This window comes from Furipterus horrens, unplaced genomic scaffold (assembly GCF_987537825.1).
Source record: "Furipterus horrens unplaced genomic scaffold, mFurHor1.1.pri manual_scaffold_13, whole genome shotgun sequence".
NCBI classification, from domain to species: Eukaryota; Metazoa; Chordata; class Mammalia; order Chiroptera; family Furipteridae; genus Furipterus; species Furipterus horrens.
The window spans coordinates 12,999,306-13,015,592 of NW_028327183.1; the positions used below are offsets into that span (position 1 = coordinate 12,999,306).

Here is a 16,287-nt window from a genome sequence, read left to right on the forward strand (position 1 = left end):
TCAGAGGTGACCTAGTAAGTGTGAGGGAAGATATCTGCCCCCTGTTTAAGGAAAGCCATGGCATTTAAGTGTTAATCCCATAGAGGAAATACCTAGAAGCTGATATCTTTGAGGCCTTCCTCACCCTGGGGTTTCTGAGGCCGATGGCTAGAAGTCCTGTGCTTTACCCAGTGTAGACACAGGCTCCTTCTCTTCAGGTGGTACCAGTAACACAGAGATGGATCACTAAGGAAATTTTTATTAAAGATTTCTAATTAACAAGAAGGCAGTCATAACTTAGAACTTGAGCTTTGTAGTCAGGCTGATCTCCAGTGTGAATCTTGGCCAACTTTTAGTTCTGTGATCTTTAGGCATATCATGTAACCTTTCTGTATCAAAACTTGTCCATATTAAAACTAAGAGATAATAGTATTGACTGTATTGGGCTGTTGTAAGAACAGAACGTGCTAGGTGCCAAAACAGCTATAATTACACATAACAACAGGAATCCTGCTTCCATGGAAGGCCTGCTCCCAATTCCACCGTAATTGTTAGTCTATCTTCATACTGTAGGCATCATCCAATCATATGCCTCAAAATGCAGACCCCCCCAAAAGTGACACTCTTGCCCTTCTCATCTCTTCAAACGCAATCTTTTAATATGCTTCACATTTTTCTCCAAAGTATTAAGCATATGTTATTTCAACTGTCTCCATAAAATTTTCGAGCAGATACAGGTGTTCTTCTCTACTAAGTGTGGGATTTAGAGTCAGAGTCAGAAGACCCAGCTGTGAATTCTTTCTCCTCCTCTCATTAACAGTGGGCTATGAATCCACTGGCTTCTGCTGTCCCCATCTGCAAAGAAGAACAAGGACACGTTGATGATGGTGATGGAGAGACGAGGACATCTACCGCCCTGACTCCCTAGAGGACGGTATGCACTATGATGTGATAATAGTTACAGTGTTTATACTGTAAAGTCCCCATTAGTCTTATTGGAGGAGATCAAAGTTCATGGCATGGAGAAGTGGCTCAAGGTCACTGACAATCAGAGTCACCCACAAATGTCAAATTGGGACCCTTTTAATGGAACGAGCACCTGTACATCCTTGGGACTTTTTTAGCCTTTGGCCCAAATTTGGTCCAACTTCAAGCTAAAGCTCCCATTTTCCCTGTAGACCAGATCTGAGGAATAGCACATTCATTTTTTTATCATAGACGCTTTAAACAACAGTGTACTCCATGCTGGGTAAGAGTATACCAGCAAATAGGACAGTGGCAAGGCCCTACAGTTTATAGCTTATTATAGTTTAGTAGAACAATACTCTTACTTTTAAAGATTCTTTATCGTCATGCAGCTAGTGAGGGTCAGAGGAATGACATAGCTTCTCACCCAGGCTACTGCTCTTGCGTTTGGTGGAACTGTTGCGTAAATAAGTCACCTTCATCATGCCATGAACTCCTTCATACTTCAAACAGGATTGCCTGTTACTTGGTAAGGCAGTTTGTTCAGGCTGTTAAGTGGGCATGAAAGAGTCATTCCACCTTTTTCAAACCTTACTTTGGTGGGACACCCGTGGGCCGTAAGAGGCCCAACATCTGTACAGCTTTAACGTGATGAACAAACATCCCTCCACAAAAGAACAGTATTTAAGCTCTTAATTAATATGCTATTTTAAGTCTCCTTTGCCTAGTGGAAATAAATTGGGGGACTTATTGAAAAGTTCCTGGAGTGTCTTATGAAACTGATGTAATAGCCAAGCCTGGCAAAGGAGATAAAAGAGGCTCTGGGAATTTCCTCAGTAGAAGCCAAAGGCCATAAAACTGGACTCTAGAGAGGTGTTATCCAATATAATAACACTAGCTATTAAATTTAAGCTAAATATAAATTTAAGTCAAATTAAAATTTCAGTTCCTCAGTCACACTAGCCACATGCCAGGTGCTCAGTATCCACAGGTAGCTAGTAGTGCCTATGACATTGGACATTGGAGCCTACAGAACGTTCTGTTGCAGAGCCTGGCCCTAGAGGGAAGCCCCCAGAGTGCCTCTGTCCATAGGACACTCAGACTGTGTCTACATTCTGGAACAACCAGCTGTGATCAGGGAGGGCAGAATCATTCCCTACAGGCCTGGCTGTCTCCTTGATTGGGGTGGGGATCTCAGGGAGCTTCCTCAGTAAAGGAGTATGGTCATGTCACCATCTAGACTCATCACACAGGGTGTCTTAACATTATTTTGTGCAATGCCCCCCAGGACTTTCCTGCTCAACCCTCGTGACACTCCTAGCACCCTGGAAGGTTGAAATGGAGAAGCTCCACCCAAGCCTACGCTGCTGGTGAGTGATAAGATTCAGGATTACAGCCCACTTCCTATCTCTTGTCTATTACATTTATGATGCTGTCTTTCACGATCCCCTTTTTAATCTAATGTATTAGAGAGGGTACTTACACTTATTTTATTATTGTTCATTTTGAACAGTATTCTTAAAACATCGTAATAAATATAAACCCTTTTTTAAGAAGCCCCACTGGGCACGTTAATAAGAATAAAAGACAAAACGAGACAGAACTTTTATGCCTCTTCATCCCCAAGTATAACCTAACATGGCTTGGGCTGTGTATGCTGAAAGCAAAGCATTCGCACTAATAGCAAAGAAACTGAGTGCCCACATCTAACTATTAAGAGTTGTTTTTACAGAACCTGGTCAGGTGAAGTAAACCCTGGAACATCTGTTTGTTTATAGGAGTTGTATCTTCAGGACAGAATTGTCATTGGTGTTTGCACCCATGGGTCTGTATTGATTGATCATCATGAAATCCCTGAGTCAAGGTGATGTGTTTTCATATCTAGGTAATTGGACCAAGGGATTTAGTTACCCCCACTGCTTACAGTTTCTCCTTGAGGTTATAAGATTTATTTTCTAAGGTTTCCCATGGGGTGTAGTAGCTAGCGTCTTCTGTCTCATACACAACTTAAAATGGGGTTTTACTTGGGAGAGGGTCTCACCCCATCCCTATTGGGTCATATCCTCAGATTATGATCTTCAGGTTATTCACGTGTGAACACGAAGCTGTGGTAAGCGCAGGTCTGGGTTATGGCATGCTTAGGAAAATGTCTGACCCAGAAAAGCTCATCACCCCTCTGTCTGCTCCCTTTCTTCTCTGATAACGGTGCTGGGTCTAAACAAATGTGGTAGACCCAACTCCCTTCGGTAAGAGGGGAAGCTGCCTCACCCTGTTCCTGTGCTATCCCTCATTGTCAAACATCAAGAATCATTCCGTTAATTAACTTGGAAAACAAAATTGCTTTAAATTACTGAAAGCAGGTTCATTCTGGTGCTTAAACACCAGCAGTGCCAGAAACAATAGCTTCCTGAAAGCATCCTATTGCCACACAAAGGAAGTCATTCTTGAGGAAAAAAATAACAGCCCTAATAAAACTGCATTTTGTTTGCACTCGCGCATTCCATCAAAAAGTTATTTTCTGTCCATAATTGAAATATAGGATGGCTGCTCGGGCGCCGAGAATTTCCCAGCTGAAACCCCTTCAGGAGTAAGTCTTACCCCATTGAAGTTGTGATGGGCTTTATGCACCACCATGGAGTTCTGTAAAGAGGCACACGTGGAGGGGTCAAGGAATCGTCCAAGCTGGAATTCCATTACAAGTCCCTGAACACAAGCCAAGTATCTGAACATTTCTAGCCCTATTTACCTCCTTTTCTTCCTTATCAGCATTGTTTAGAAAAGGAAAACGGTATGGGGCATGCCTATCCACCTAACTTTACGTGTAAATTCTGTACATCATGGCACTTGGGGTTATTCATTCCTTTGAGTAACTTCTGTTTCCTGCCCAAATTTTAATTTGGGTTCAGCAAGGGGAGAACTTCTATCTTACTCTCCGGAGGCCCCAAGAGGCGGCCTGGGGGCTTCTGGAATCGGTCTGCTCCAGCTCCTGTAACTCAGCCTTTTCTTCTGAGATGGAAACCTACCTGCTGCTATTCCCCAAGTTGCCAGGGAGGAAGGAAGTGCCAAGGATCCCACAAGGGCAGACAAGTGACACGTCCTCACATGCATCACCACAACGTCATACAACGGGCCAGTCTGACACCTCTAATTCCGTCTCAGAGAAAAGCAAAAGTTTGAGGCTCAGAGAGAGAACACAGGTGTTGCCTCTGCTTTCTGAGAGGCCCTGGTCGGAATGATTCTGTCCTGGGAAGATGTCTGGCCCCCAGAAGCCCAGCAAACCCCTGTCTGCTCCTCTGCATCCCGGACTGAGGCTTTGCTGCAGAAGCACGGTGGTGTGTACGTGCAGATGGGCCCGGAAGGCAGGGCCGCGGTAAATGGCGTTGTGACGCAGCCGCTACGCGTGGAACACAGTTACTTAGGGTAAACTTGATCTACACTGGGGGTTCCTCTCTCCCCTTTTAAACTCATGCACAGGCAGCCTCCTTGATCACTAAATATGTTCTGAGACCTTCAAAGCAAATCCCCACAGGTGGAAGGTGCTCTTCAATTATTCAGAAATAAGACAACATTCATCATCCACTCATGAACCCCCAGGTCTGTGTCACCCGGGGTCCCCAGCAGCAGTTCAGGCCTTTGCTCCTAAGCCACAGCAACAGCAGATGCCCAGGTTTCCACAACAGTGGACACAGGGCTCCACCCACCCCTCAGGGTCTGCCCCTCTGTCTCTTGCAGGAAGACAGGGCACCGTGAGGCCAAGGAACCTCCACCCAACCCATACACACTCACATGTTCACACCACAGTATTTAAGACGCAGACCACGGATGAAAGATCTTTCAGCTGCTATTCATGCTACTCTATAATCAGAAAGGCAAGCCTGTTTGTCCCGCTGCTCTCAACCAATGACTAATTCTCATAGTGATGGTTGGGGACCCTAGACCTCTCCCTGTTCTATCCTCCTTTATTCATTCCTTCTATTTTGAGCACTTAGTTTCTACTAAACCTTGTACTGGACACTGGGGTGACAGCAGCCCCTTCTCTGGATGAGAGTCAACCACACCAACCTCTTGTGTGAGACCCTAAAAGTAACAACGGGGGGTGGCCTAGGTTACTGTGGGCTGGGCACCCCCAAAGACTAGGACAGTGGCTCTGGCCGTCCCCACATCCCGCTGCATTATGGGGACACAGAGGAGGGAGGGACCCAATCTGAGACGGGCAGAAGTAGAGCAGTCTGCATGGGAGGCTGTCCTAGAAAGGTGATACCTGAGTTCGGTGACGCAAGTTGAGGATTGGTCAAGGAAAGGGAGGTGGGAACAGCAGCATGGAGTTGACAGGGCCATGGCCACGCAGAGCAGGGATACGTCGTGTGCAGCGTGTTCACTGGGGCTAGGGGGCAGGAAAGGAGGAACGCCAGTAGGGTGAGTGGAGTACAGAGCATTGTGTCCATGGGAACTTCCCAGAGCGGGAGAACATGTTCTGTTCCAAGTCTGAAGGAGCTAAAGAGCTCAGGAAGAGCGACCCATGGAGGCACATGGGCCAAGAGATGGAGACTCTCTGCAGCATCAGGCTGCCCTGGGGCCCGGTGGGCGTGGGGCACGGACAGCCAGGAGAAGTTGCTGACAAGAGGGCAGCCCTCCTAGCCCTGAGAGAGGGGCAGCTGCAGCGGTCACAGGTGGGCTCACACCAGGCTGGGGAAGATGTGCAGCCCTCTTCTCCTGGGCCATGAAACACGGGATGGCACTCAGTCCTCATAGAACAAGCGCTGATGTCCACGTGCTCCGTAACGGGAAGTGCTTGGCACAGGGTGTCTGTAATGCACTCTACGTGAGCTTGCAGGAGCAGGCGGACAGTGTGGGGACATGGGCACCCTCCCTGGGTGCAGATGCAGGCAGTCTGATGTGAGGAGGAAGAGGGGTCCTGAGGAGGGAAGGGGGCTCTGCCCCACCAGGATGGCGCTCAGACTATCAGACAGGTACTTGGGGTGCAGGGAAGACAGTGAAAGGACAGAGAGGCAGCAGAGGGAGCGGCGGGAGCGCGGGCTCCCCTCCTCCACTGGGAAGGCTTTGGAAAGTGAGCCAGGGTGCAGGTCTGCAGCCAGAGGTAGACCTGCCTGGGTTCCAGAGCAAACGAGACAACATTCCTAATGGGGACCCGGGAAAGAGAGAGAGAGCGAGGACAGGGGGGGCACAGTAGCAGCCTGGTCCCCTGAGCCGTTCTCGCAGAAACAGAGACCGTCCAAGCGATGAGGACCCGGAGCCTACAGATCCCATCTATGCCTCACTTAGCGGGCCATTTCCTCAACGCCAGAACCCACTGTGTCCAGAATGAGCCCCCTCTTTCTGATGTCGGGGGCCTGCGCTCATCCATTCTCTGTTGAAACCTCCAACTACACCGGGGAACACTGAACTTTGCCGAGCCCACCGACCCAGGAGGGCGAGACTGCACCTGCCCACCGCAACACCCCGGTGCTCTGCTGGCCCAGGCTGTGAGGGAGAAGAACCCGTGAGGGGGCCATCCAGTCACTGTGTGCCCAACGCCATAAGGATGCTGACTTGACTGCCCTAACGCTGAGCCCACCCTGTGTGTGGACGCTGTTCCAGGTGAAACCAGTCTCCCCCGTGGAGAGCCAAATGTATACACTGGCGGTCTCCTCCATGCCCTTCGTGGCCGGGACTCCAACCTGGCACCCAGATATATGCCTGGGCGGGCGCCCCATGCCACAGTCCCAAATAAGCCTTTGTCGCTCCCCAACCTGTCTGCCTCTGTGGGGGTGCCCACCGGCCTCAGTGACGCACAGCTGGGGGTGGTCCAATCTGCGTGCCTCCGCCCCCCGTTGGCTCCCACTTCTATCACATGGCACATCACCCTCCCTCCCAAGCTGTGTCACTCACAGGAGCATGCGCTTCGTAGGGTCCTCATGCTCATCACTGAGAGAGCTACGCACCTCGTGGTGCCAGCACAGGTCAGCCTCTCTTTCCACGTGTCCATTCTTAGAGATCACCTCCACCTCACACTGGGAAGTTCCTCTATGAGTCAGTTCGCGAGACACGGAGACCAGGGCTATGCAGCTGCCCCCCAAAGCTCGGTGGGGAGAGGAGGAGCCCCCAGAGGAAGGAGGCAGAACAGGAGCGTGGTAAAGGCTCCATTCAGAGTGAGACCCACATACCGGCTTAGAGGTTGCTGCTCATATATATCATTGTAAGGCTGAACAGTTTCCTTGGGGATGATAACAATGTCATGAGAGCTATTTAAATACATCCTTATCACGACACATGATAACCTACTCTGCACACAGCATGACGTGAGCGCTGTATAAACTTGACTCCCCCTTGAGCCTGTGTCATCCCCGGGAACTAGGGATTATCCCCATTTCACAGAGGAGGGGAGTCAGGCTCAGAGAGAGGAGACCCGAGCAAGAGCACACAGTGACTCAACACCAGAGCCAGGACAGACCTCGGTCTGGACATCTCCAGGGCCCACAGTCTTCCTCTACCCCATGGCGTCCTCCCTCTTTGTCTCTCTTGCCCCGAAGAGAAGGAAATGTCAAGTGAAGTTCCTGAATTTTGAGTTTGGAGAGTCAGGCCAAGAAGCACTGCAAATATAGTACACATGACATAGCTGGTGGGAAGCTAAGAAATGTCAAGTTTCAAAACCGTGAATGAGTTTCCTTCTGTTTCCTCAAATCAGTACAACCCCATCTGCATGTGGTTTTCCTAAGGCAATGTGCTGAGGAAAGTTTCCATCCAGGTCTGTCCCACTCCCTGAAGCCTCCCGTGACACTATCCAAAGCAGCACAGAGAACACATGGGTAAGGAAAATGGTAGATTTCATAAGTTCTGGCCAACACCTTGAACCTCACTCCTAAAAACCCAGCCTGACTGAACATCTCTCTTCATTTAATAAGAAAATATGCCTTCATTCCTCAATCAGAAAAATGAAGATGGTTAAGTCCTCAAGACAACATGCTCCAAACTTCTTACAAAGTTGTGCATGGCGGATATTAGGAAGAGGATGAGGAGAATGGATGGTCAGCACTTTTTATACATTCTTCTATCCACGTTCATATTACCCATGTAGGAAGTATGCTGTTACGGCTCCCATTTCACAGATGAGGCTCAGCCAACTATAATAGAGTTTGATAATCAGTGACTACTGAAAACCATAGAACGCTCCTTTGGGAAACCACAGACACATTAGTGTGAAAGCTACTTTGAACTAACGCAGTCGAACTACAGAACATTGGATCAGGGATAGACTCCTTAGGGGGTGAAAATGCAATTTTCCTATGACAGAGATACCAAAACCAAGTCCCAGACAAAAAGATGCACCCTGTAATTGTTTACATAAACACTCTGAGAGCTAATGACCTGGAGTCAACTCCTTCACTATTTTGCCCACACTCTCTTTCCTAAGTGGCTGTAACCACCCCCAACCACGTGAGACTGGTTGCTAATAGCTCACAGCTGCAGCCATCTCCGGAGCATGGCCAATGCCTGATGGGAACATAGGACCACAGTGGGCAGGGAGGTTATTCCCACACTGTGCCCCACACAGTGTCAGCACATAGCCAGTGAATGACTGACTCATTGGGCCCCAAAGCTCAGACCCCTTACTTCTTGAGGGGACAACTTTCCAGAGCTCCCCATGAGGTCAGCCTAAAGCACGTCTCTGTTTCAGAAAACACCCTCCTTGGCTTATTTTCTTTTGCCCTGTTCTACTTTCCTTCCGTCGTCTTTTCCTAAAAGTCATCCCTGTCTAATGCACCAAGGAAGGAGGGAGGACTTCACTCACACAAGTGAAGTCATTGACTGTGGACACCGAAATCTTTGCCTTGCAGTTCTCCCCTGGATACTACCACTGGAATGTTTCATAGGTCTCAAAAAGAGATCTCCATGCTGCTGAAACTCAGTGGGGCTTTAAGACATCTGGTCAACCCCTCCATTCTAGCAGTGGGGTAGCCAACACCTAGGGAGGGCAAGCAGCTTACCCAGATCACACAGAACTGGAACCCAGACCAAAGACACGTTCCCATTCGACTATGGGGTGTACTCATACAGCACCAGCTCCAGTCTAGGTGGGGGGATTCTCTGCGGTGAAAGAAGGTGGGGTTGGTTGCTCACAGGGTTGACAAATTCTGATCTGGCTAGCCTCCTACTTATAAACCACTGGTCACGGAATGAAAGCCATGCTCTTCTGCTCAACATCAGGTACCTTCCCACAGCAGAGCTATCCCACACCCCCCAAGGCAGCCTGAGTTCCATGCATCCCTCATGTACAAGCATGCTGTGTGAACTCTTCCTGGTCCAGACTAGGATATATGTAAAAATATTGCATGGGACATACTTATACTATAAAATATTTGTTGTTTATGTAATAGGGCATACTGTTTACTTCCTCTGCCTGAAAAAAACCTGTCTTTCAGAGTCTTGAAAAACTCATCCTCAAAACCAGCTCAAAAGGAACCTCTTATAGATGGCTTTCTATAATTCTGAAATAGTCACCTCCCCCACCACCACCATCTCAGGGACAGAGTGCTCTGGGCTCTGCCCAGCTGGAGGACCACTGTTACAGTGTTATAATGTGTTATCAGGAATGGGCTCAATGCTAGTGCCCTGGGAGCCACAGGAAGTGGAGAGGGTCTGTGCTTCCATTCACACCTTTATTCATGCTACATGCATGTGTTCATTTATTCCACAGATAGGTACTTGGCATCTCTGTGTCTAGCATATGTGGGTATAGGAGTCACACATCAATAAATAAAATAGACATGTTGCCTGCCATGATAGGGCTTGAACCCAGTGAATGAGGAAGGTGTTGAAAAGTGAATAATAGATTTTAAATTATTATCAGTCCTACAGAAGGAGAAAACCAGGTACTTTGACAAAGAATAATGAAGGTGGATAGTAGCTAGAGTGTGGTCATGGGAGGCCTTTTAGAGAGATAACATTTTTAACTAGAACCTAAAGGGGAAAAAAGTAGCCCACTGCATGAAGAGCAGAAGAAAGGATTTTTCAGTAAGAAAGCACAGCCTATTAAGAGGGCCAGAGCCACAGTAAGCTTGTCATGTTTGAACTTAATAGAGGAAATGTGTAGACAAGAGGCACAAGAAGCATTAAGTATGGAGCCGTAAGTAGTGGCCAGATCATACAGGGCCTTACCAACTAAATAAAGGAGGTTATTTAAGGTAAAGTGGGAGGCTGTCACAGGGTCTGAACCAGAGAAATGGCACAATCAGATTTGTATGTTTGGAAGACCACACTGCTGTGAGCCTCTTTCATCTCTGAACCCACAGTGTTCACATTGAATGCACTTAAAAAATACTTGCTAACTAAATGCGTTTGTTCCTTATTTGACCCTTGCTCCTCACGTCTGTAACAGGACTGCTGGGACTTCATCCTGATGCTCTTTCATCCACGTAGGATGGTGCCTCACTATTTACATGTTCCCACTGGTAAGAAAGTCATCAGAGAGGAATTTTAAATGTTCAGAATGCCTGTTTTCTTTGGAAGTAGCTTTGGTCTACAGCAAGAACTGAGATACAACAGAGCAAACTTTTACCAAGTAGCATCTTGGCTTTTAAATTAAATGTCAGCACTGGTATTCTGCTGGGAATCTGCCCCCGACTTCTGGAATGCAAGTTTTGATCAACAACATAGACGAGACCCCAAGGATGGGGCAGAAGAGAAACTGCCTTCAGGAGACAGGAGGGGCTGGCAGCATACCCCCTCCTGCTCAGCATGCTGATGCTGGGCCATGGGTGGTGCCCCACCCAGCAGTGTGTGTGTGTGTGTGACCAGAGGTGGGCACCATGGGATCTTCCCGTGGTTATGAAGGAGACAGGACAATGCGCTCCACACTCCCTTCCCCACCATCTACCCTCTTCAAGCAGAAGACCGAACATGGAAGGTCTCATGGGGGACTTTCTGTTGAGGACCTAACTTGCAGACACCAAAAAGTTGTGGAGTTCCAAGGCTGGAGAAGGAAAAGAAGGAAGGGGGAGGGGCCATCTTCTCCTTTTATTTTCCTCCTTCTTGGCTGGGATGTTTCTGAACCTCAGTAAAGTCTGTATCCCTGATCTCAGGATGCTTGGGTCTCCAAAATGGCCCCCAATATCTCTGAGGGTTTTACAGCCTCCTGTTCCCTTGTCTTTCTCAACCCCTCACCCCCAAAACCACTTCACAGTGCTGTTAGAGTCAGATGCCCCTCACTCAAAAGCTCTCCCCTCCCCTTTTTTTTCCAGTTCCAAATGTTAAAATTCTCAGCACCTCACGAGACTCCAGGGTCCCTGGGCAACCCTGCCCTTTCCCGCACCAGTGGGAAGGCTGACCACCCCTTCCCCTGAGTACCCACAGCCCCACATCTAGACCTTCCTCACACCCCAGCTGTTGTCCATCTCATGCGACACAGCCAGTTACATCCCACCATGGAGATCCGCTCCTTTAAGAATCAGAAATACCAGCCTTCCCTCTCCAAATGCCCTGTGAGGTCAAGCTGTGTCACTGGAGGAAAGAGAGAAAGGAGGCAGGAGCGAGACCTAGTAACTAGCGTTTGCACGGTGACACTGCATGATGGATCCTATTACCCACATTTTTCAGGTGGAAAAACGGGGATTAAACAAAACCCCCAACCACTAGGCATTAGGTTGGGCTGAGTTTAAGTCCCAGCCCAACAAACTCTAATACTGATGCTCCCACCCCTCCCCCAGTACAGTCAAGCCTGCTCCAAACAGAGCTGCTTAAGCTTTTCAGAATATCTGCCTCCCTTTCCCATCTGCAATGTATCTTCTTCTGCAAAGATCCTCTGTACTCACACCTCACGCCTCTCCACAGCCCCTCCCTGAAATCTGGTGTTTCCTGGGCTCGCAAGTGCTAAGCCTCCTGCAAACACTACGGGAATACAGGCACTGCTTGGATCCCAAGGGACCAGATTGGACCCGAGGAGCCGGAGCAGACGACATCTGCCACAAGGGCGATGAGACATTTCAGTCCACTCGTGTGACAACCTCATCTTGAACATTCCCAGCCTCAGAGAAGGCAAACAGCATAGCGACGCACAAGGATGTCCCTTTCTGCCCTCTCTGCAGCTCAGAAGCAGTTAACTAGAGCAAGAAGTCTCCTTTTGATGGCCCGCTGCCATAAAGTCAAGTCTCCTTTGCAAGGCTGAGACCCTCTCCGCGATCAGGCCCCTGGTCTCTTTCCCCAGCTGTTCCAGCCCACCTGCAGGTGGACTCTGGCCACACGCAGGACCAAGAACAGCCCCGTCCCAGGGCGTCGGCATGCATGCAATGTCAGATTCCTGGTGGTGCTGTTTCCTTTACCTAGAATTGACTTCAGTCTGTGTTTCCCTGTGAACTTCTTCTCACCCTCCCAGATCCAGCTCACCAATGACCCTCTCCTGAGCTTTAATGAATCACCTTTGAACGTGATGAGAACACAGTATCTTGTAATTATCAGTCATTCAGCAAATCTGTATGCGTCACCTCCTGTATACCAGGTGCCATGCCAGGCCATGGGGATACAGCAATGGACCCAAGAAACCAGACAGCTCCCTTCACAGGATCGCTGTCCGATGCATAAATTGCCCCATTGTGGGAAGCTCCTCCAAAGCTCCGTGTGTGCCTCCAGCAAGAACCCTTAATTTCCAGCTTTGTTTCTCCCGGAAAAAGGATGATGCCCAGCACTAGGTAGACATCCCATCATTGTCTTCCTGTTCAACTGGGGAAGACACATGTCACGACTTGTCAGGAAGCCAGGTTGCCTGGCTCTGCCACAAACCACCTGTGTGGCCTCAGACTGAACCCAGTTCCCATTCTCAGGCAGTTCCCTTGTTGAGACTTGACAGCCAGGGAGGAGAGACCTTCAGGGGTTACGTAAAGCAACATGCTTCAGATGAGCTACATAAGCCACAGGATATTTTTCATAGGAGAGGGGGAAATATTAAAAGCTCTGGGCAGATGCTAACTGGATTTGCACCCAGAGTTACCAGAAACTCCCGAAGTCTCAGCCAGCTCCTTCTGATACTAAGCCCTGGCGATCTGATAACCCATCTGCAGATCAATCCCATTGATCTTGCTCTGTAATGAAGCCACTTCCCGACAGACCACAGCTCGGAGGTGTTTGCTGGGGCTTCCTGCCATTCTGCGGGGCTGTGTCTTTATCTTTACGCAGAGACTGAGGGAGTATGCGGCATGCCTTGGTCATGATGCTTTGACCCTCTCTGTTAATGGTGTGACAGTGATGTTTCTTCCTGCCACAAAATAGGTATACACAGGGTGTGAAGAAAACCCTGAAACCTCAGCATTCCACCCTCGAGATGCAGACCGTTTATCTCGTGAAGGCGTAGAGTCAAGGGCATCTTGGTGGATACTGTGAACAGGACGCAAGAACACCTTACTGTCTTTCATCCCCACCTAGAGAGGTCAATGGGTTATGACCTAAAGATAGTGCATGTGTATGGAAAACCCTCTTTCCAGGTTGGAAGAGGAGAGATGCCCACGTGGGAAGGAGCAGCGAGACCGCACAGAATGAAACCTGACCTTCAGCCTCTGAGTCTAAGATTCGTCACCAACGCCACTGCCAACTCCACACTGACCTCCGGGGGGCGCTGTCTCCTGCTGTAAACCTCCGGGCCCAAATGTGGACACAGGACCCTCTCCTTAGTTCTTGATGGCACAATGGAAATAGCTACAGCTGGGACCTTCCACCCAGATTACAGACTTAAGGAAAATCAAGGGAAACAAACTTAAAGAATCACATCGCTATTGAAAAGTGAGATCACTGACGCAGAAAATTTGACATTCCAGCCCTGGGTTTGCCTCCATGACGTGGCTTTGAAGTCACACCACCCAGGAGCCCACAGTTTCATGTTTGCCCTCTCAGAAGTCCCGACACGGGAGAATCAGTGTCGGAGAAAAGGCAAGAGTTCCCTCCCCTGCACCGTGAAAGGCTCACTTACTGAGGACCAGATTTCCCTCTGAGGGACAGAACCTCCCTCGGTCCCACCTGACGGCCTCATCAAGATGGTCAAATGAAAATCCAGCCCAGCGAGGCCAGCGTCCTCCTTCCCGACCAGCGGTAGGTTTGTGTGGTTTCAGGAGAGTTGTGCTTTGCAGGTTTGCACCACCAGCGGTTTATTGGACATTTTCTTTAGCTCCTCAAACTCAGTTCATGATCACCCTCTTCCTGGACCCCAAACCTGTTCCTCCTCTAGCATCCCCCACCACAAAGAGCCCCAGACCCCTAGCAGCCAAGCACATAAGCTGCTTTCAACCTTTCCCCCCATCTTTCTTTGCACCCCCTCTCTGGCCAAGCCCTGGTGACTTTATCCTGGCAATGTCACAACTGTCCTGGCTGCAACTCCACCTCCACAGCTTTGTCTTCTACGGCTGGGCCTCCAGTGCCCCGCCTCGGCTGGAAACTCCCTGTCCAGCAGAGATTTCAGGATCACAGCTGAGAGAACAAATTTCCCCAGGACACTGTATTTTGTCTGGAGGGATGGGAGGTGGCAAATCTCTCTAGGGGAGAAGTGCGCAGAACTTCCGTCTCCTGTGCCTTTTATTGAGGAAGGTATGTGTGGGAGATACAAGGTCAAAATTCAGAAATCATCAATTAGCTTTCAGACTCTTGGATTACAGTTGACAGTTACTGATTACAGATATCACTACAGAGAACACAGTGACCAGTTCGCGTCAGGGTCTATTAAACATCTTGATGCCACACTGGCATTAGGTGCAAGGTTTCATATGTTGTTAGCTACAGATTGTTTATAGTTAAGAGATAAGAAGAGCAGAGCAAGCTCTAAAGCATAATAAGCATTCTTTACACCCAATTCCCATGGGAACCCTCTGAGCGGCCTTCGGTCCTTTCTGCCTCTTAGCCTTCCAGTTTTCTGTTGAATCTTAGAGGCCTCCCAGGTTGGGGTGGGGTGGGGGGGCCTTATGGCTTGGGCTACAATTCCAGAAACCATAAGGAGCGGTCCCCTACAGTCTTCCACACTACTGTCACCTTGTCCCTAAACTGCTGGAACATCTCCCTAGCTGGTCCCTTCTGCTCTGGCTCTCTCCTTTTCTGAATCTGGCTCTTGCTACACAGTTCCCTGAAAATCAGCTCAGGTCTTGGTCCTCTCCCTCAAAACCCCCAGAAGCTTCCCATTTTGCCATGAAATCAAAGATTTTATGCTCAGGGCTTTTACCAAGTGTTCCACAGGCTAAATAGGAGGGTTTTCTGAGGAAACAAATACATCTTGGTTAACTAGATTAATATCCTTGAGGTTTTCATTTTTTAATCTTCACTTGATATGTTTATTGATATTTTTAGAGAGAGGAAGGGGAAGAGGGGTGGAGGGGGATGAGAGAGAGAGAAAAAGAGAAAAACATCCATGTGAGAGACAAACATCGATTGGTTGCCTCCCTTACGTACCCCAACTGGGGATAGAACCCACAACCTAGGTATATGCCCTCACCAGGAGCCAAACCCACCACCTTTTGGTGCACGGGATGACACTCCAACCAACTGAGCCACCTGGCCAGGGCTTGAGGTTTTTGTTTTGTTCCACCACAGGACTTCTCAGCGCCTTTGATAAGATAGGCATAAGTAAGTATATTGAAGTTCTCTGAGTGTACTATATGAGGCAACATTTCAAAAATTATTTTATCAAAAAACTATTACAGCAGCACCGATGGTACTCATGTCACGTGAAAACTGCATTTAAAAATTTCAGGGTGTGATGGGTTGCACAAAGCTATATCCTGGCATTTAGCGTGCTCCCTAATTTAACTCCACTTTTGTTTCCTCCTTCATTTTCATCCACAAAGCTTAGTTTACTGAGTTTTTAACTATAAAATAAATGCATGATTTTTTATAAAGTTCAACAAGAATTTTCATAAACAATTTCTTTTCCTTCAAACCAGTGCTTTAAGATAACATTCCTACCACTGTTATCATGCTCTCTCCCTCTCTCCTCTCTCTCTCTCCTCTCTCTCTCTCTCTCTCTCTCTCTCTCTCTCTCTCTCTCTCTCTGCTTAGACACACACATTCCTTTTTCTTTCTCTCCATGTCTTTTCTTTTTCACACACACTAGTAACAAACTGCATACATTATCCTACCGCTTCCTTTTATTTCATGACTGTGTTTTCCTGAATATCTTTCTGGATTACTGCACACCGATCTTTCTACATCATTCAGTAGCTTCACAGTGTACTACAGTGCAGACACACCAAAGAACCCCGCTTGTTCAGTCATTCCCCCATGGACGGATGGGTGGCCTGCACTCGTCATTTCCAGGGGTTGTTTTTCGTTTTTTTTTTTGTTTTTGTTTTTTTTGTGGGGGGGGGTGAATTTATGCAA

At 48.4% G+C, this 16,287-nt stretch overlaps 1 long non-coding RNA gene across 2 annotated transcripts in view; it reads right to left on the reverse strand.

Annotated features, from left to right (window-relative positions):
- Window positions 1-270: 270 nt before the first annotated feature.
- The window catches only part of LOC149994037 (uncharacterized), a 425,899-nt gene continuing 409,882 nt past the window's right edge, over window positions 271-16,287 (reverse strand). For both annotated transcript variants that reach the window (XR_016507780.1, XR_016507781.1), the window contains one exon: window positions 271-834. This is a non-coding gene — a long non-coding RNA (uncharacterized LOC149994037). The remainder of the gene's footprint in view (window positions 835-16,287) is intronic.